Below are 20,187 nucleotides of genomic sequence, written 5' to 3' on the forward strand. Positions count from 1 at the left end.
ATTTTATTGCACGGTTCCTGTATTGTATATATTTATTTACTTGAATAAAGTATATATTGATTTAAAAAAAACGTGTTGAATCATAGATACTGCGTGGAAACAGGCCCTTCGGCCCAACTTGCCCCATCACCACTAGTCCCACCTGCCCCATCAGAATTAAAGGGCACACTTTTAGAAAGGAAGTGAGCAGGAACTTCTTTAGTCAGAGGGTAGTTAATCTGTGGAACTCGTTGCCACAGAGAACTGTGGAGGCCAAGTCAGCGGATTTTTTAAAGGCAGAAATAGACAAATTCATGATTAGAGAGGGTGTAAAGGGGAGAAGGCAGGAAAATGGGATTAGGAGGGAGAAATGAGCCATGATTGGATGGCGGAGTAGACTTGATGGGCCGAATGGCATAATTCTACTATAACTTGGGATATAACTTGTTTGATCCATATCCCTCCAAACCTTCTCCCAGTACTTTATCATGAGAGGAATAGATCGGGTGGATATAGAGAGCCAGAGGACATGGGTTTAACCGGCATAATTCTTAACCAGCATATGCAGCTCCTTCCTAGACACAGGTTTACGGTGAGGAAGGATTTTATGGCGAGGGGTAACTTTTTCCACGCAAAAAGTGGTGGGTGTATGGAATGTGCTGCCGGAAGATGTAGTTGAGGCAGGGACTATCGTTACGTTTAAGAAACATTTAGACAGGTACATGCATAGGACCGGTTTGAAGGGATGGTGTGGGCAAGTTAGGTCGAAGAGCCGCTTTCCTCTTTAAAGACTCTAATTATTAGCATAAACATACTCCCAGAGTACCCCCAGAACGAAAGGGCTCATCCCAACTGGTATTAAAATGACGTATAAGAAGGAACTGCAGGTGCAGGTTTACACCGGACACAAAAAACTAGAGTAACTCAGCGGGAGAAGCAGCAACTCTGAAGAGAAGGAATGGGTGGCGTTTCTGGTCGAGATCCTTCTTCAGATTCATCAGTATTAAAGTGTTTATGATTTTATCTGAAGGCCGGGCTGCGATGTTACCATATCGTTGAGATGTTAACGATACTGTTGTTAACCTTAACGATAGGTGTCAGACCCAGTCTGAAAAAGGGTTTCGACTCGAAATGTCGCCTTTTCCTTTTCTCCAGAGATGTTGCCTGACCCGCTGAGTTACTCCAGCTTTTTGTGGCTGCGGATTAAACCAGCGCCTGCGGTTCCTTCCCTTCACAATCGTTAAGGTGTTTGCATATTTGCATCGGCTTGGACAATCGGAGTCGATTCTGACAGGCAGCAGTCGAGGCGGGGATGCGGAGTGCCGGCCTGCCGGCACGTCTACTCCTGTCGAAGCTCCTCCCGCCTTCAGCAGTCCGTCCTGGGGGGAGCAGTTCACGGGGCAACCGCAACTCCGGTTGACAGGCGGCTGGAGCAGCGAGTGGGAGCGCACCGCTGATGAGCGTTCACCAGTGGCCGAGGCAGGGGAGGGAAGCGTCGCTGACCTAAAGTTGACCGTCTGCGCCAGTGAAATGGATCCGAGTGCGTGTGAGCTGGGACCGGGTCTCTGTTCACACTTTCAGTAGCGGGGACGTGTGGTGTCGCCCTGTCGCCATTGATTTGCGGCTAGCATAGGAGGTTTGATCTGGAGTCGAGTACAAATTGTAAAAGCCACTAACCCGCCCGCCTTTAAGATACTGAAAAGAAGGGAGCACGACTTTTTGCAAAAGTTTGAAGAAGGGTCTCGATCCGAAACGTCACTCATTCCTTCTCTCCAGAGATGCTGCCTATCCCGTCGAGTTACTCCAGCATTTAGTGTATATCTTTTTTTTTAAACTGAAGCTCGTTGTGTCCCGTTGTAGAGTGGGCTTGCATGCCCACTTTTAATTTGCGCGAACATTGATTTTTTTCTTGGAAAGTGCATGTGGCTGTCGATAAGGATGTCTCGGGGGATTTCTTCCCTTGAGTTTATGTTTATGTGGCAGGATCGTTATTGCATTAACCCATCAGAAGCAGCAGCCGCGATTAACGCGGTCTGTGAGGAATTTCTGACGGGAGGGAGCATTTACGGCTGGTAATCTTCATACTATGGGATTTCTTGCTGGTGGACCTGAGCACTTTTTTTTTCGGTTACCGCCACACACCGGTAAACAACCTTCCCAAACTGAAACTTGAGCCATCGGATCCAGACCGAATGCGAAAACAGGCTGAGGGTCTGTGCTCGCAGTTGAAATCCGATGCAGTAAAAGGTGCTTTTAATCTAATCCCGTGAAAAATCCTAATTCACATGCCGTATTCGTAAAGGTTTATGGATCATTATTCTGAGGAATAGTAAGTTTTTTTTTAATGGTTGGAGTGTTTATGCGCATATGGTGTGCGCGCAACCAACTCCGCATATCTATAGTTATACGGATAAACTCGTGATAATTCTGCATGTAACCATGTGTAATAATATGCGAGTTTCAAACTGAAAGCAAAAGTATGGTTCTCACGAACACCGAGCATGAAAGTCTGCAGGGAGACATTTACATCCGTGTCTCGACCTATCTTGCCTGGGTGTTGCACTCATGAACACGTTAACGAACAAGGGAAGAGCTTTTAAGCTCCAGCCTTTCGCAATACTTCATTGCATTACTGATAGATATCAAGTGGGTTAATGGAACGAGGGTCAAAATGGGACAATGCAATATTTTTATAAAATCAGATTTGCTACTTTGGCAAAAAAAAAGCCACAAAATGTTGAACTAACTCAGTGCATCAGGCAGCATTGCTGGAGAACATGGACGGGCGACGTTTTGGGTCGGGACTGGTCGGTCTGGTTCGGGTTTGCACTCTGTCCTGGACGTCAGATCTCAATTTTTACACCTGTATTTTGCATTGAAACAACGACAATGATACCATTTTGAGATGTGGATTGCCAAAATGTAGATGCCGGCATGCTAGTAATATCTCCTTGTTCCATTGCTTGTCGAAATTGAAATTACAACATTCAAACATATTTCTTGCACTCCTACAAATGTTTTATTTTTAATTTTCAAAGCAATATTTCCTGCTTGTGGAAGATCATTGTTATAGTGCTGCAGTTAAAACGTGGAGGTGTAAATGATCTTTTATTATTTGGAAGAATTTTTTAAGTGCTAGGATATTTTACAAGATTTCCAAGGTCAGTAAATTAAAAAATATTTAATTAATGAGTTTACCTAAAACACACCTACAAATTTACCAATTCCTAGTGTTATCTGGACTACACTTCCTCCCACCGCCTCTTGCAATGATGCTATTCCCTACTCTCAATTCATCCGTCTCCACCGCATCTGCTCCCATGATGAGGCTTTCTATTTTAGGACATCAGAGATGTCCTCTTTCTTCAGTAACTGTGGTTTCCTCCCCCTTGTGGATTCAGTAAATATGGATCCCTCCCCACCTCTCCTCTGTGTTATACAGTTCTGCCCTTGCTCCCCCTCCCCTCAGATGGAACAAGGATAGACTTCTCACCTTTCACCCCACTAGCTTCGCTTCCAACATATCCTCCAACATTCCCGTCGCCTCCATCACGAGTCACATCTTCCCATCTCCCTTTCCGCCTCCTGCGGAGACTAATCTCTTTGCAATTCCATGCTTCACTCAACCCTTCACACCCAAAAACTCATTCCCAGGTACTTTCCCCTGCAATGGAAGGAGATGCAATATCTGTCATAGATTGATACAGTGTGGAAACAGGCTCTACTTGCCCACACCAGCCAACATGTCCCAGCTACACTAGTCCCACCTGCCTGAGTTCGGTTCATGTCCCTCCAAACCTGTCCTTTCCATGCACTTGTCTAACTGCTTCTTAAATATTGGGATAGTCCCAGCTCTCAACTACCTCCTCTGGCAGCTTGTTCCACGCACCCACCACACTTTGTATGAAAAAGTTGCCTCTCAGATTCCTATTAAATCTTTTCCTCTTCACCTTAAACCTATGTCCTCTGGTCCTTGATTCACCTACTCTGGGCAAGAGACACTGTGCATCTACCCGATCTATTTCTCTCATGACTTTATACACTATTCCTCTCATGGTTTTATACATTATCCTTCAACCTCCTCCCTCGCCTCCACCCAAAGATCCCAGCAGTGTTTCAAGGTGAGACAGAGGTTCACATGCACCTCCTCTAACCTCATCTCCTGCATCCGGTGTTCCCGATGTGGCCTCCTGTACATCAGCGAGACCGAATGTGACCGTTTCGCAAAAAACATGTGCCCAGTCTGCCAAGGCCTACTGAATCTCCCAGTTGCTAACCATTTTAACTCCCCATTCCCATACTGACATTTATCTCCATGGCCTCCTCCATTGCCAGAGTGAGGCCACATGCAAACTGGAGGAACAGCACCTTGTATTCTGCTTGAGTGGCTTACAACCTAATGGTATGAACATCATAGACACAGAAAGTTGGAGTAACTCATCAGGTCAGGCAGCATCTCTGGAGAAAAGGAATATGTGACGTTTTTGGTCACATAGAACATAAATTCTCTAGTTTATAAGTAACCCTCTAACAACTCCCCTCCTCCCCCTTCAATATTCACTCCATGCCCCACTCTCTCTCCCTCACCTCCCCTGTGCCCAGTGGCGGACTGGGTCTAAAAATATTGGTTGCCAGGAGACAAAGGGGGCCCACTTCATCAGGGGCCCACTTGATATAGGGGGCCCACTTCATCAGGGGCCCACTTGCTATCGGGCAAGCTGACACCCTGGCCAGTCCGCCACTGTCTGTGCCCCATTTGGACACAACTATTTCCTCACCCCCCCTTCCTTTCTCTGGCTTTACAATTTGCTGCTCACGCACGCCCGAAACATCATCTATGCTTGTTCTCCAGAGATTCTGCCGGACACATGATGCCCGAGCTACTGCAGCACTTTGTCCCCTTTCTTTACCTAAACACATTATTTTTTCTTGAGTGTAAACCTGGCCTTTACTGAAAATTTTGACATGTTGTCTTTGACAAATTTTTGATGGCTGACCGCAGAGAAAACACAATAGGCTTTATTTATGGATGTACAAACATGAAATACTGGCACTGATTAGATATTTACGTTATGGATCAAATAGGTATGTAGAAAGTCATGCTATTCAAATTTCCAAATAACTTGCTTTTGAAATCCATAAAGTGTAAATATAGTTTAAACTTCAACAAAAGGTAGACACAAAATGCTGGAGTAACTCACTGAAGAACTGAAGAAGTTTCTCGACCTGAAACGTCGCCCATTCCTTCTCTCCGGAGATGCTGCCTGTCCCGCTGAGTTACTCCAGCATTTTGTGTTGAACTTCGATTTAAACAAGCATCTGCAGTTATTTCCTACACACTAATCTTCAACAAGCTGAGCTTCAGTTAATGAATTTGCATAGTTTGCATTTCTCTCTCCCTTAGAAATCTAATTTTTCACAATGTGAGGTATTGTCTCTTAAATTTCAGATTGTTCTGTCCAGTATACTTTGTAATCAAAATGCAGATTATGGAAATCTGAAATAAAAACAGGAACTCTAGGAAATGTACAGTGGTGCTGGTTATATTGTGGAAAGAGAAACAGAGTTCACGTTTCACATTGAAGACCCATTGTCCGAAATGGGGGGGGGGGGGAGGGGGGGGGGGAAGAGGGAAAAGTGGTAAATTTTTTAATTGCACAGTGTTCGATAGAGAAGTGCCAGAATTGATGTGCTAAATTGATGATGAAGCTTATCAATTTTGTGGATTAACAAGGAGACGGGGAGAAGAGAGAAAATAAGTGGATAAGAAAAAGTTGTGAAATGCAAGTTAGTGGTGGAAGAAATGCGCAGCAAACCAGACAGTTTCAATGAAAAGAACAAAACTATATTAATATTGCAGATTGATAACTTGGAGGGGAAAGCAATTCACCTGAAGTGGCAAATATGATATTAAGTCCCCACAGCTATCTCGTGTCCAAACATAAGATGACAGATTTACATTAGACTTCTTTGGAACAGTGCAGGTATCCACGGGTAAATTGTAATTGAACTGGGAATGAGAATTAATGTATCAGGCAACTGGAAGCCCAAGATTGCCCCGGAGATTGAGTAACGTTACATTGCAAAGTGGTCACACATATGTTTGCTTTCTCCTGTAAATAGGAGCTCCCATCATGAGCACCAAATACAATGCGCTTGATAACATTGCTCAGCAGGTCATTCATCATCAGTTGAGAAACATGTTTATTAGAAGAATGATCTGCTCCTGGAAAAGATAAAATGTGCTTCTTTTCTAATTTGAGAGAAGTGAGGACCAAGAGAAGTGAGGACAAGAGGTGGCATTGAAAGCTTGTTAATGGCAGGACGAGATGTGAATGGAGAAACTGGAATAAAGAACACAGCATTTGTTGGAAATCTGAAATTTAAAAAAAGATACATTTCATAGATCAGGTAGGATCAGAAGAGAAAAACGGAGTTAATGGTATAGGCTTTTGACTTGCATTAGTTTAGTTTAGGTCAATTTAATACAAGTGGCTACTTGAAATTTTTGAATTTGCTGTTGAGTCCAGAGGGATGCAACCTGGCCAGATGGAGGACTGGTTGTTCTTCCTGAATCAACCTGAATAGTGTAAGAGGCCATAAACAAAGGTTAGACTGGGGTGAAGAATTAAAGTGATAAAACAACTGATATAATTCTCAATATTTTGACATTCTATTGTAATATTGAAGGAGTGTTATGCGATGTTGTCTTTCGGATGAAATTACATTGTGAACCCTCCTGCTTTGGATGGACATAAAATAAACCATAGGTGTTATTGAAGAGCAGGCTGTACTGTTCTATGCTCTGTCACCAAAACTAATTATCTGAATGGTATCAAAATCGATGCGATTCATATCTGAATAGTGTCTATCGCAGCTTGCTGTATGCAGATTTGCTGCAATAATTTTTACAGTCCAAAAGCAAATATTTTTGAAATGTACTTCTCTTAGGTGTTGGGGCATCAAAAATTGATAATGTTGCTTTATAAATGCACGTCCTTCTCTACTCTGAGTGTTTGTGTGCAAAGTGAGTGGTGGATACAAAGGGAAGGGGGTAATTTTGGGGGGAGAAAGAGGAGGGGAAAGGGGAGTATTTGTAGAAGTTACCTTAAATTGGGTTATAAGCTACCCAAATGGAATATGAGGTACTGCATCCGCTGCTCTAGATGTCAGCTGATTTACATCGGTGAGACCAAGCGTAGGTTGGGCGATCGTTTCGCCGAACACCTCCGCTCAGTCCGCAATAACCTACCTGACCTCCCGGTGGCTCAGCACTTCAACTCCCCCTCCCATTCCCAATCCGACCTCTCTGTCCTGGGTCTCCTCCATTGCCAGAGTGAGCAACAGCGGAAATTGGAGGAACAGCACCTCATATTCCGTCTGGGGACCTTGCGTCCTTATGGCATTAACATAGAATTCTCCCAATTTGGCTAGCCCTTGCTGTCTCCTCCCCTTCCTTAACCCTCTAGCTGTCTCCTCCCACCCTCCCATCCGCCCGCCCTCGGGCTCCTCCTCCTCCCCTTTTCCTTCTTTCTTTCCCCCACCCCCCATCAGTCTGAAGAAGGATTTCGGCCCGAAACGTCGCCTATTTCATTCGCACCATAGATGCTGCTGCACCCGCTGAGTTTCCCCAGCAATTTTGTGTACCTATGAGGTACTGTTCCTCCAGTTTGCATGTGACGTCACTTTGCTAAAGGGGGAGGCCCATGATAGAAGGGTCAATATGACAATGGAAAGTGGAGTTAAAATGGTTAGCAACCGGGAGATCCTGCAGTAGCGATGTTACAAAACCTACATTCAGCGGCGCTGCAGATCTGCCACTGGCTGTGTGCGTGACTTTGGCTCCTTTAGGGGGGGGGGGGGGCGGATTAAAATATAGGTTTGTATCGCTTGTCGGAGAGGGAATTCCTCGGGCTGCTAGTCGATGAAGAAAAATCGATCGGACCTCCGTTCCTGGTTTTAAAAAAAAATCACTGGACAATTTAATAGTTAAAGTAAAAGGCGACTTCTAACGCCCTCAACGCCTTCAACGTGACAGATCGTAATATCAGGACAAAACAAAAGGTAAATCAATAGATAATAGACAATAGGTGCAGGAGTAGGCCATTCGGCCCTTCAATGTGATCATGGCTGATCATCCCCAATCAGTACCCCGTTCCTGCCTTCTCCCCATATCCCCTGTCTCCGCTATTTTTAAGAGCCCTATCTAGCTCTCTCTTGAAAGCATCCAGTGAACTTGCCTCCACAGAGAATTCCACAGACTCACCACTCTGTGAGAAAAAGTGTCTCCTCGTCTCCGTTCTCCTTATTCTTAAACTGTGGCCTCTGGTTCTGGACTCCCCCAACATCGGGAACATATTTCCTGCCTCTAGCGTGTCCAAACCCTTAACAATCTTATATGTTTCAAGTCGTGTATTTCACATATAATCTTGCTTCTTGGGGTGGCTTTAGTCTAATTTTACATTGCGAAAATGTTATTTGGGCCCCATACGATTCGGCCATGTCTTGCCTGCCGATATGGGGTTAAAATTCACGGCAACGGCAAAGTTCCAATCAATCGCATTCCAGAAACACCCACTCGCAAGATGATTTAAATCCTCTTTTTTTTGGACAATCATGTCATAAGAGCATCTAAATCGTCTATATTTTGTGTTATTGTCTATCCATAGACAATATTTTTATACTAAATATACACAACAGTTTTAGCCACATGTATTGTGCAAATAATAATAATTTTGATTATATTGAGAGTGGATATTTCTAGATTAATTTATGGGAATTAAACATTAAATTCCTTCTATCTGGCATATGACAGCGACATTTAAAAATCATGTTATATTGTGAATTCTTGTGTGAATGGGATTAGTTTGTTATTTGGATACAGGCTATTTAAAAAAAATGATCCTTTCCTTAAGAAATGGATAGATGTTTAGATCTAGTAATTGAATTTAGATGAATTTAATTGATTAGATGAAACTGATGAATATGAATTTTGTGTTGGGTATTTACTATTTGTTTTAGCGTTTAACTTTATCATTTCTACCTTTTTTTCTAAAACTGCAAATAATAACTTGTTTCTGTTAATGCTGTTCAGTGTTTCTTTTCCCTTACATTTTAAACAGATGTCTCCGATGAAGAAATGCAAAATTGTCAATCCAAATGCCCAGCAAAAGAGACTGATGTAGACAGCATCGCAGAGATTATCCAAATTTAGACTACTCCAAATGTGATGCTCTACAGGACATTCTTAATGGAAAAGTATTGGGCAGAAAGGCATGTCATGCGTGGTTTGAAGAACAAAAACTTGTAGTTTACAATGCCAAATTGAAAAGTTGAGGAAAAACAAGGTGTACAGAGTTGCTTATTGGTTACAACCTGAGGAGTATGATGATGCTACTGATTATGATATGCCAATGTACCAGCTAGTAGCTGATCTTCTCAATAAAGACTTGGTCTATTGCTAGAAATTGTAATTTATTTACTTATTCGTTACAGACTTACAGCATATAACACAATAATATTAAAGTTCTGATCTTGAGAATATCACATTTTTGAATTTTCAGTCTGGGTGTTTATTACTATTTCTGTCACAACGGTCAATTTTGTAATTAGCTACAATTAGGTAACTAACTAATTATATGCTTTAATTTGAGGTCATCCGTAAGATTTTTATATTTGTTTCAGAATGCTTCAATCTATAATAACTGAAAATTTCATTCAGTTCTCTTAATTTTTAAGAAACATGGGCTTTTGACTGTCCTCGATCACAGCTTTTGTGTTAAGTCAATGGAAAAGCAATAGGGAACAAAATGCTAATTCCCGAGTATGAAAATGGCCATAACTTTTTTAATACTGAAGATATGAAAGTGAATTAGGTATCAAATTAAACTTCTGTTCATGCTTTATCTGATTGGATAAATTGCAGACTTGATTTTTAAAATCTCAAAATTTTGTAACATTGCTACCTGCAGGCCTTGGTTGATGGTTATACAAGGGTTATACGGTTGCCGAGTCTACACTTGGTCTCTCTCTTGTACAGGAGGCCACACAGGGAAAACCAGATGCAGTAGATAAGATTAGAGGAGGTGCATGCAAACCTCTGTCGCACCTGGAAGGACTGCTGGGGTCACTGAATGGAGATGAGGGAGGAGGTAGGGACAGGTGTTACAACTCCTGCATTTGCAGGGAGAAGTATTTAAGAAGGAACTGCAGATGCTGGAAAATCGAAGGTAGACAAAAATGCTGGAGAAACTCAGCGGGTGCAGCAGCATCTATGGAGCGAAGGAAATGGGCAACGTTTCGGGCCGAAACCCTTCTTCAGACTCGAAACGTTGCCTATTTCCTTCGCTCCATAGATGCTGCTGCACCCAGTTTATCCAGCACTTTTGGCTACCTGCAGGGAAAAGTACCTGTGGAGAGGATGGCTTGGATGTGTTAGGATAAGTGAACCAAAGACTTGTCCCTTGGTGTTTTAATAGTATGTGTTAAATGTATGTTTTTAGTGTTCTTTAGCTTGTTTTATGTGGGGAGTGGCGGGGGTTGGGTTAACTCTCTAATCTCTTACTTCGATGGAGACGCAGTTTTTTTCTGTATCGTATCTCCGTCCGCACTGCGGCCTAACATCGAGTAGTTGGCGGCCTTTGCTGGTGGCCGAATCTTGAGAGCTCCACCGCAGGGAGCCTACGGGACTTTAACATTGCGGAGCCCGCCATCCCTTTGCCAGGGATCGACCTTAGAGCTTACCTGTCCAATGGCTGGCTTGCAAAGCAGATATTAGCTGGCTACCTGCTTGGGTGTTGGCTTCTTGGACAAAGCTATCAGAGTGCTCACTAGATTAAGAAATTACAACTATTGTGTACATCTTTACTGAAGAAGTTGTTTTTGTCAGTGGCTTTACTTAATCCTGACTGGTTTAATAGGTATTTTTTTATAGCAAATTCCACAAAATTGCAAGTGTCTCTAATTCAATGAAATTGGTCTACTTCCCCGCTCATGTGGCAAAATGGATGCAAAACGGGAAAATTTATCCTTGCAATACCAAACCCGTTCATTACATGCTCTTGTCAAATTATGTATAACGGTGTAAAATTTCATAAGAACATCAGGAATAGGAGTAGAATTAGGCCATCCGGCTCATCAAGTTCACTCCGCCATTCAATCATGGCTGATCCATCTCTCCCTCCTAACCCCATCGTTGCCTTAAAAATATCCACTGACTTGGCCTCCACAGCCTTCTGTGGCAAATAATTCCACAGATTCACCATATTGAATGTGATTTTATTTTTTCATTGAGTGTGTTATATGCCATATAATTTTCATTGTGATGAATACATAAATGATAGGTCTTAATTAAGTGAATAATAAGCATTGCCCATTTCAAATTTGCATTAATTTGATATCAATTTTATTGTGACAATAAGATTTCTCTATGACCGCAAGTGAAATTACAGTCATATTTTCTTTGTAAAGTCCTCTCTACTTCTACCTCCTAATCTCAAACTCCTAATCATTTCCACCCTACAGTCACGGTGGCGTAGTAGAGTTGCTGTCTTCGAGCGCCAGAGACCTGGGTTTGATCCTGACTACGGGTGCCGTCTGTACGGAGTTTGTACGTTCGGCACGTGACCTGTGTGGGTTTTCTCCGGGAGCTCCAGTTTCCTTCCACACTCCAAAGACATACAGGTTTGTAGGTTTGGTAAAATTGTAAATTGTCCCTAGTGTTAGTGTGTGCAGATCGCTGGTTGGCACGGACTCGGTGGGCCAAACGTCCTGTTTCCACACTGTATCTCTAAACTAAATTAAACTAAAACTAAACCTCGGTTTATCTGCTGCTGAACACTTCAACACTGTGCAAACTCCCAATTTCCAAAACGTTGCTTGCTGACTGCCTATCCTCCATTTTCAATAACATTCAGCTCCTCTCTCCAAAAGTCTATTTCCCATGTGCCTTGGTACATTGTCCTATCTGCTCTTTGCCTATATTATGTCATATGTTGGCTTTTGATTTTTCATTGGCTTTAATTTTATTGTGTGATAAATCCTTTTATCACAAACATTACATTTTTCTGTGTTTTACGTGTGAATTTTCCTTTCTCACAAGCCTTTTTAGATAACTTCAGAACATGGCACCTCGGTAATTTATTGAACTATCCCACCTCCCCAACTACACATCCTTTTTAAAATTTGCATAAATATCTAGCTAGTTACTCTGATTAAAGGATCAATGTCCATTATTTGATTTGGTCTTTTATGCTTTTAAAAAATATATTAAGTGTGCTTATTAACACATGAATTGTACGGAAACTAGAAAATGTCAAATTGATCCTGGAACATGCTTTTCCTAGGAATGTGTTAAAGCACATTGGTTTTGAAATTAATGTGTTTATATGTATTTGCTGTTTTTCTGGAGGTGTTAAACTAGTTAAAATAAAAATGTGATCTCATCTAAAAAATGCTTCCACTGGATACTGAAAGTGAGAAAATGTTTTCATTTTCAAAACCATGCTGGATAATTTCACTGATGGAGAGGGAATTTTGAAATCTCTGTATGAGACTAATTATTGAATTTATTAAATCAACACCAGAACACTTGACACATGGACATTTGTAAGTTAAAAATGAACGGGGGTGTCTATAGCAAATCTGCATCTGATAGTGTCATAGGGAAATTTTCCTGTGGATTGATTACGAATGTATTTCTTAGAGTGTAATTATTTTTTGCAAGCATTGCATGTCTGCATTTGCTACTATAAAGTACAATTTATCCATGCCCAAGATGATATACCTTTTAGACCTATTTGCTTTTTTAATTCTTATTTCAAATTCTTCACTAATCTTAATTTCTTCGACCGCCTCTATCTTTTTTGAGATGTGTGTTCCTCTAACTCTTGACCTGTTGATGGTCCTTGAATGTAATTGCCCTACATGCATGTTAATAGTTGTTAAGGCATTAAACTTTCTAATTCTTTCCATGAATCTGTGTTGCTATACCTCTTCATTCAATTGAAAGCAGTTCTCATCTGCCTCTTATCTTCCTTGGCCCAATGGCAGTTTATATTTGTTCCTGTGAAGTGCTCTGGGATGTTTTGTTGCATCAAAGGTACTTTATAAATGAATGTTGTTTGTGGTAAATGAAAAGCAGATTGATGTAAGGTAGTACAATCTTAAAAAAAAACTGGTATTTTCTTTTATGGCTACTAATTTATACTTTTCATCTTTATCATAGTACAAGACTAAATGCAGACCCGTTGTGTCTGCTCCCCAACGCAATATTCCACCACTCACCCATTCCCCCAATGCATATTCCATCACTCACACAGCCCGCAATTGCGCAGGCGCGGCTTATTTCCCCTCATCCCCAGCCCTCCCTCCCCCTCCTCTTCACCCTCCCTCTTTCCCATCTCCTCCTCCCCTCTCCCAATCCCTACCTCACCTCTTCAGCCCTCTCCTTTCCCCTAACCTCAGTCACTCCCTTCCTCCCTCCCTCCCTCAATAACGCCTCTTCCCGCCCTACCCTCTCCTATCCCTCTAACCCCCACTCCTCACCTCCCCATCCCCCCCACTATCCCTCCTGACCTCCCCCACTGCCCTCCCCTCCCTCTATTCCCCAATCCCTACCTCCTCCACTCCCCCCTCCCCTCCCACTATACCCCACTTCCTCCACTCCCCTCTCTACTCCCACTATTCCCCCATCTCCCCAGGAACTTTCCCCTCCCCTCCTCCCCTCCCCAACCGCTCCCTCATCCTTCCCTCCCCAATCCCTCCCTCACCTCTACCTCCCTCTTCTTTCCCCTACCCTCAGTCACTCCCTCCATAAAAAGCAGCATCTGCAGTTCCTTCCTCCACATGTCATTCATTGTTAGCTGTGGTTTAGATCCCGTTGACTTGACGATTGGACCAGTTTGCATTGTGTGTGTGACTTACTCAAATTCCGCTCAAACTGCTCGCCCACGCTGCAACCCGACTCTCCCTCCCTCCTCCCTTCCTCCCTCCCTCTGCCCACTTCGGCTCAGCCACCACTTGGCCTGTCCTGCCAGACCACCCGCTGCTGCCACTCGGCCCGTCCCCACCCTGCCCACCCGCCCGCTGCTGCCGCTTGGCCCGTCCCCACCCTGCCTGCCTGCCTGCCTGCTCACTGCCGCCGTCGGGCCAGGCCATGGGGGGGATGGAGTCGGTGTTCGTCACGGTGGGCACCACGAGTTTTCGAAGAGCTGGTGGAGAAGAACTCCGAGAGGACTGCGTGTTATTGCAGCGGCAGCGGAGGAGACAGAAGGTCGCAGCCATTCACCTGGGGGGACGGGTAGATGTAGCAATGTTACAAAATGTTGAGATTTTACAAATCAAGTCTGCAATTTATCCCATCAGATTAAGCATAAAAATAAGTTTAATTTGACACCTAATTCACTTTCATATCTTCAGTATTAAAAAAGTTATGGCCATTTTCATACTCGGAAATTAGCATCTTGTTCCCTATTGCTTTTCCATTGACTTAACACAAAAGCTGCGATCGAGAAAAGTCAAATGCCCATAACTTTTTTTTTAAATTAAGAGAACTGAAATACATTTTTAGTTATTGTAGATTGAAGCATTCTGAAACAAATATGAAACAATCTTACTTGGATGACCTGAAATTAAAGCATATAATTAGTTAGTTACCTAATTGTAGCTAATTACAAAATTCAATTACTAGATCTAAACATCTATCCATTTCTTAAGAAAAGATTAACATTTTTAAATAGCCTAAATATCCTAATAACATTCACACAAGAATTCACAATATAACATGATTTTTAAATCTCATTGTCATGAATTTATAGGCCAAATGGAAGGAATTTAGTGTTTAATTCCCGTAAATTAATGGACATTTAAATCATCTTGCGAGCGAGATTTTGTGGAACGCGATCGATTGGAAAGTTGCGGTTGCGGTGAATTTAAACCCCATATCGTCAGGAAAAATACTGCCGGTTCGTATGGGGTCTAAATCACCTTTTCGCAACGTAAAATTTGGATTAAGGTAATCCTAAGAAGCAGCTTAATATGTAAAATAAACGGCTTACCTTTAGCTGTCCTGTATGTGAGATCCATCCCATTGTCGGCGTTGACGGCATTAGAAGTGGATTTTTATATTACTACAGCGCTGAAATTGTCCCACGGTTTTAAAACAAAATTCACAGAAGGGCAGTCGGAACAATTCTTCAGCATTTGCTAGCAGCCCGAGAAAATTTATTTTGTACAGGCAGAATAAAACCGCATTTTAACCCCGCCCCCCCCCTCAAAGCCGCCAAAGTCGCGCACACGGCCAGTGGCAGAACTGCAGCACCGCTGAAGGTACCTAGTAGATGGGACAGCCATTGCCGCAAAGGGTGGGTGGGGGAGAGGGGCGAGTGAGGGAGAGAGAGACGGGACCAGGGCCTCCACTGAACCCGCCGCCGCCGCCGCCAGCGGTGGGGGAGATGGTAGGCTGCGGTGCAGGAATGGGCGTTGCCGTCCCGGCCGTGGCGTGACTGAAAGGAGAAGAGACCAGTCTGCAGGCGCTGACCGACAGGAGAGGAGACCAATCTGAGCATGCGCGGTTTAAAAATCTTTTAAACCTTAATAACTTTTTTAAGTATACCAGCGATCGTAACAAAACTTATTGCATTTGCAGCACAGGAGAATGGTGAGTAAGGTAGTGAAAAATTGTAGCGCTATTGCGTACTGTTTTTGCACAAATAGAAAAACCACGCAAACCGGAAGAGCACAAGATCAGAGTTTTAGTTATGTATAGATTAAAATGGTACAATACTGGAAAGATAACAAACTGGATACTTTTACAGAAATCCTTCTAAGATTCAACAGAATCAGGCAATTTCATACAGCAGACCTGACTGAATATGCCACAGTTATCACCGACTGTGTATAGAAATGCATGAATGATGTGTACCTACAAAAACAATCTGAGTGTTCCCCAACAAGAAGCCATATATGAATCAGGAGATTCGTAATCTGCTTAGGGCTAGCTCAATGGCGTTTAGGACTGATGATACAGAGTCGTGCTTGTATGACTTTCTGAAGGCTATTGTGAGTGCAGTGAGACAATTTTGGATCAAGCTGGAGTCGTAGAAAGACGGTTGATAGGGATTTTACACTATCACCTCCTACACAGCATATCCGGGCAGCGTAGGGGGCAATGACCCATCACTTCCAGCTCAATGCCTTTTATGCACTCTTTGAAAGCGAGATCAATGGCACACCTACACGAGCCCCCCAAAGCTCCTGATGATTGCGGTTTCAACCTCAGTCTCTAAGGCCATCGGTGCATCCTTCAAAAGGGTGAATCAGTGCAATGTGTTCAGCCTAGATAGCATACCAGTCTGAGTGTTAAAGACCTGTACGGATCAACTGGCCGAGTATTCATGGACATTCTCAACCTCTCGCCTCTGCAGTCTGAGGTTTTCTCCTTCAAAAGGGCATTTGTTGTACCTGTGCCCAAGAGGAGCAAGGTGACCTGACTAAGTATCTATTGTCCAGGGGTACTTACATCCACTGTAATGAAGTGCTTTGAACAAATCACCTCCTACCTCAGAAATGACCTGGTACTGCTCCAATTTGTCTATCGCCACAACAGGTCAACAGCAGGTATTATCTATCCACTCTGCTCTGGACTATTTTGGATACAGAAATACATATGTCAGGCTGCTGCTCATTGACTGCAGCTTGGATTTCAACACAATCATATTTTCCAAATTCATGACCAAGCTCCAAGACCTGAATATCTGTACCTCCTTTTGCAAATGGATCCTTGACTTCCTCATTGGTAGACCTCAATCAGTGGAGATCAGTAACCATCTTCTCCTCACTGACCATCAACATTGATGCACCTCAAGGTTATGTGCATAGCTCCCTGCTCCTACTCTCTTTACACCCATGATAGTGTGGCTAAGCATAGTTCCAAAGCCATCTACAAATTCGCCAATGACCACCCTGGTTGACTGAATCACAGATGTTGATGAGCAAGTATATAAGAGAGTGATTGAACATCTGGTTGAGTGGTGCTGCAACACCAACCTCTCTATCAACTTTAACAAAACCAAGGAACTAATCGTTGACTTCAGAAAGGATAAGTTGGGAGACGATGTGCCAGTTTTCATTGGTGCTTCAGCAGGGGAGAGTTAGCAATTTCAAATTCCTGGGCATTAACATCTTCTGCTCAGCACCTAGATTTAATAGCGACAAAGGCATGTTATGACCTCTATTCTTAAAAGATTAAAGAGAATCAGCAAGTCACAAAATACTCAAACCTCTCCAGATGCACCGTAGAAAATATGATTTGTTGCATCGTGTCCCGGTAAAGCAATTCCAATCCAAACAAGAGGCTGTGGAGAGTGTTGGTCTCAGCTCAGTCACTCATGGGCACAGCCCTCCTAACTCTCCAAAGCATCCACATGAGGTACGAAGTCAAGAAGGCAGCATCTGTCTTCAAGGATCACCACCGGCAGGGCTATGCCATTTTTTTGCTGCTACCATTGAGGCAGGAAGCCGGGAATCCCACAACACCAGGTTCCCAATCAGCTAATTTCCTACAACCATCAGATTTGTGCACTGAACTGAACAACCCTCGGTCTACATTGGCAATGGAACAATGCGAACCACGATGTACACTAATATAAACTTGTTGACAAGTTGTATTTTGTTTTGCACTGTCTTTTCTCTGGCTTGTACAATTTGTGTAATTTATATATAATTTGTGTTTATTCTGTCCACATCTGCGCCATTTCTACAAATATTGGCCGTCACTGCCTTAATCTAATTGAATGGTAAGGAACTCACTTGAAGATGTGTCAGTAACATCCTTTTTTGAATTTTTCTGACCATTATATGCTAATTTTGTCTCCCTGCAGATAAAGGAAGGTAAGCCAACATTGTTCAAAGTCTGCTTTGCACAAGATTGAGCTCTTAAAATATTGCAACACATCATGAAGCCGATTAGACTGTCATTCTGTGCTGACCTTATGAAAGAGCTATCCAATAGGTCTTAACACCTGGTACCACACACCACAAATTGCAATTGTTTCGCCCCCTTACAAGTATTCCATTCCCTGTTCAATACTCTTGTACTGTACATACTAATAGCAGGCAGTTCAGATAATAACGTAATCATGCCTGATTTTAAAACAATACTAGTACTGGATGACATTTCTATCCCTTCATGGTGTCTTTTAGCAAATCACGACCTGTCCCCTTCCATTGCCCGTAGAACAGTATAACACTCCAAATACGTACAGGTTTGTAGGTTAATTGGCTTGGTAAATGTAAAAATTCTCCCTGGTGGGTATAGGATAGTGTTAATGTGGGGGGATCGCTGGTCGACGCGGACCCGGTGGGCCGAAGGGGCCTGTTTCCGCGCTGTATCTCTAAACTAAAACTAAACAAGAACAGACCTTTTGGCCCTTAATTTCTATGCCAAACATGATGCCAACTCTTAGTCAGAGTATAGAAGAGAGATCGAGCAACTGTCCATATGGTGCCAGCACAATAAGCTGGCCCTCAACACCAGCAAAACCAAGGAACTGATTGTGGACTTTGGAAGGAGTAGGAGGGGGACCCACAGCCCCATTTATATCAACGGGTCGATGGTTGAAAGGGTCAAGAGCTTCAAATTCCTGGGCGTGCACATCTCTGAAGATCTTTCCTGGTCCGAGAGCACTAATGCAATTATCAAGAAAGCTCATCAGCGCCTCTACTTCCTGAGAAGATTACGGAGAGTCGGTTTGTCAAGGAAGACTCTCTCTAACTTCTACAGGTGCACAGTAGAGAGCATGCTGACCGGTTGCATGTTGGCTTGGTTCGGCAATTTGAGCGCCCTGGAGAGGAAAAGACTACAAAAAGTAGTAAACACTGCCCAGTCCATCATCGGCTCTGACCTTCCTTCCATCGAGGGGATTTATCGCAGTCGCTGCCTCAAAAAGGCTGGCGGTATCATCAAAGACCCACACCATCCTGGCCACACACTCATCTCCCTGCTACCTTCAGGTAGAAGGTACAGGAGCCTGAAGACTGCAACAACCAGGTTCAGGATAGCTACTTCCCCACAGTCATCAGGCTATTAAACCTGGCTCAGCCAAAACTCTGATTATTAATAACCCATTTTCTGTTATTTGCACTTTATCAGTTTATTTATTCATGTGTGTATATATTTATATCATGGTATATGGACACACTTATCTGTTTTGTAGTAAATGCCTACTATGTTCTGTGTGCTGAAGCAAAGCAAGAATTTAATTGTCCTATACGGGGACACATGCCAATAAACTCACTTGACTTGATCCCTCCATTCCCTGTATATCCATATGCCTATCAAAAAGTCTCTTAAATGCCACTGTCATATCCGCCCCACAACCACCCCCAGCAGCGTGTTCTAGGCACTCACGATACCAAGTGCAGATTACCGATATGTATCAAAATGGAAATTAACCCAGTACTGATTCCCCATGGCATACCTCCAAGGACTCTAAGTTGGTCAGGCAGCATCTTTGGAGAAAATGGATCTCCAGAGATGCTGAGTTACTTCAGCACTTTGTGTCCTTTTTTTGCAAACTAGCATCTGCTTATCTGCTTGTTTCTATACCCTTATCTCTAATTTGAAAAGAGTAATTTCCTCCCATTCAATAAAGCAACTACTATTCTACACTATGTTTAGTGGGCAGATTCCTCCCTGTAACTGCTGGGATTTGCAGCACCAATATGCGTGGGAGGTGAGAAAACAATTTCCGTATTGTTGATTGTGATACAACAATCTGTTCTGATAAATCTCTTTCTATCCTTCACCCAGTTTCATTTTCACGTAGCCAGAACTATTTTGATTTGATTGGCTTCAATTTTGCTAACAGTTATTATTGCAGTGTATTAGCAAATGCTCTATGATAGTCTGTACACTTAACCTCAATCATAACTGCTTTTATCTGGAGAAAAAAGTTGTCAGCTGCTGGGCAGTCAACTCTATGATAGTGAGAAATGCCGGACAATAATTCAAGGAAAATTAGCACTCGGAAATGTATGGATTTCATCATTAATATGAAGTTAGCCAAACTGTATATGATTTAATTCTCTTGTTACCATTAATATATATAGTTCTATGTGGTATTTTTGTCTGATAGTGAGAATACCTTCAGTTAACTTACCATGGGTTGATCTCTATTGTATTTTATAAACGGCCATGTAATATTTGTA

The 20,187-nt window shown here is 42.8% G+C and overlaps 1 long non-coding RNA gene across 2 annotated transcripts; it reads left to right on the forward strand.

Annotated features, from left to right (window-relative positions):
* Positions 1-1,099: 1,099 nt before the first annotated feature.
* On the forward strand, positions 1,100-13,094 carry LOC116977775. Of its 2 annotated transcripts, none has more exons than XR_004413301.1 (2): positions 1,100-2,281; positions 12,080-13,094. It is a non-coding gene; the product is annotated as an uncharacterized LOC116977775 (long non-coding RNA). The 2 variants fall into 2 exon arrangements; XR_004413300.1 differs by lacking the exon at positions 1,100-2,281 and adding an exon at positions 11,609-11,661.
* Positions 13,095-20,187: the final 7,093 nt, after the last annotated feature.

This window comes from Amblyraja radiata, chromosome 10 (assembly GCF_010909765.2).
Source record: "Amblyraja radiata isolate CabotCenter1 chromosome 10, sAmbRad1.1.pri, whole genome shotgun sequence".
NCBI classification, from domain to species: Eukaryota; Metazoa; Chordata; class Chondrichthyes; order Rajiformes; family Rajidae; genus Amblyraja; species Amblyraja radiata.